The sequence below is a fragment of the Coturnix japonica genome, chromosome 1 (genome assembly GCF_001577835.2).
Source record: "Coturnix japonica isolate 7356 chromosome 1, Coturnix japonica 2.1, whole genome shotgun sequence".
Taxonomy (NCBI): Eukaryota; Metazoa; Chordata; class Aves; order Galliformes; family Phasianidae; genus Coturnix; species Coturnix japonica.
Window position 1 is genome coordinate 124,329,086 of NC_029516.1, and position 1,952 is coordinate 124,331,037.

At 45.9% G+C, this 1,952-nt stretch overlaps 1 non-coding gene across 1 annotated transcript; it reads right to left on the reverse strand.

The window, feature by feature from the left end:
* Nucleotides 1-1,356: 1,356 nt before the first annotated feature.
* On the reverse strand, nucleotides 1,357-1,429 carry TRNAV-CAC. The gene has a single exon. It is a non-coding gene; the product is annotated as a tRNA-Val (tRNA).
* Nucleotides 1,430-1,952: the final 523 nt, after the last annotated feature.

The window sequence follows — 1,952 nt, forward strand, 5'->3', positions numbered from 1 at the left end:
TTTCTTCTCATATTTTTGCATCACCTAACATCTCCAAGGCCATGGTAGATTACTACCTTATCTATTAGATAATTATCTTTGACGTAACCTGCCCCTATGTGTCTATGCAGCTGAACTGAAATGCCGTATAAGTTAGAAAATGATGTATTTTTGGCACCTTCCTATCCCTGACTCCAATCTTCTCTGATCCAGCTTCTCCAATTTTGCTTTCTGACAGTGCTGCAGTTCTGTCTAGAAACCTGTTGCTGTCCTCACGTCACCCCATGCAATTCACATGAACCTAGTGTCTCCCAGCTTTCAGGCAATGATTCATACCTCCTACCTAAGCTTTAAGCTGTCAAACTACACAAGTTTTTCTTCGACAAGTGACTGTTCTGTTAAAAAGCAGCCAACACGTCTATGTAGCATGTGCTATAGCAGTTGGGGACAAGAAGAGGTAATGTTGTGCCCCTCTCTCTCCAGCTCTTGTAGCTGAGATTCTGTTTCCACAGGGGGCAAAAGAAAAGGCTAAAAGAAATATGCAGGTTGTATATATCCTGAGGATAGTGTGGTGTTGACATCATCTTTATATGACTGGATCTGGAGAAAATAATAATAAAGAAGTGTGAAAATCTGAAAATGGAGCCACTTGAACACAGGAAGGCAGCCTCAGAAAAACCACAGAGGCTCAGTTCCTCTTTCTATTATGCTAAAATGTCTCAGCTGCATGGAAGAGTATTCCATTGCATGCTTGGCATTTTGGTAGTGCTCATGCCATAGGAACTGCCATGGCTTCTTCTAGATAGTGTTTACTCTTTTACTTGGAAAGTTTCTTGGTGCAGTCACAGTGGAATTTCCCACCAGTAGCAGATTACAGAAAGGAGCTGACTGACAGCTCAAAATAACTTTAAATTCCTTCTGATTCAGAAAAGATATATAATGACATGCTCCAAGGGAATCACTCCAAGGGAGTGGCAGGCAGCAGTAATTTCTTTGCAGGTTATGACAGTAATTTAGATTAATAACTATAAATGAAAGAAGGAGCATGTGTTTCATGGAACCATAGAATCACAGCACGGTTTGGGCTGGAAGGGACCTCACCACCCACCCAGCCCCCTACAATGGGCAGGGCTGCCCCCATCAGCTCAGGCTGCCCAGGGCTCCATCCAACCTGGCCTTGAGCGCCTACAGGGATGGGGCACAAAAGCATCTCTGGGCAATTGCCTTGCCTGTCTTCATTGAAGAGGTGCTCCAGCCCTCTGATCTTTTTCATGGCTCTCTGGACAAGCACCTACAGCTCCACACTCTTCTTTTGCCGGGAGAACCAATCCTGAATGCTTGTCTACCTAGGCTCAATTGCACTTGAGGGTAAAACAATGTTTCTGCCCGGTTTCGAACCGGGGACCTTTCGCGTGTGAGGCGAACGTGATAACCACTACACTACAGAAACTCCGTATGTACAGCGCCTGCCTCAGCCCTAGTGGCAGGTTGTGTCCTGACGCTCAGGCTCTGTCCTAGAAGACAAACTGCCCGTGAAAAGATATTGGTTTCCTATCAGGTTTGCTTCACCTTTTGCTCCAACAGGGCAAGTATCAGCGTAGGACTGCCACCTTTAGGACAGCAGGCAGCTCCCTTTGTGACAGCAGCAAGTCAGCTCACTGCTGTGTGGTCTCTTCTGTGATCTCAGCCTTTCTGGGCTGTGCTCAAGGCTCTGAGTGGAAATCAATAGGAAATGACAGATCTTATGCCTGAAAGTTGCTTATCAAGCACAGGAAGGAAGTTACCTGCCTTTTGCATAGCAGCTGATTGTTTAGAGTGTTTTCCCAACAAGCCATAAAGCCACTGCAGGCCGTCCTCAGCTCCTCCCTACCAAGATTTCAGTCTGTTCTTTGCGAATGTGCCAGCGACAGGAAAAGATGGAATGGCCTCGAGTTGTGTCAGGGAGGTTCAAGCTAGATATTAGGAAAAATATC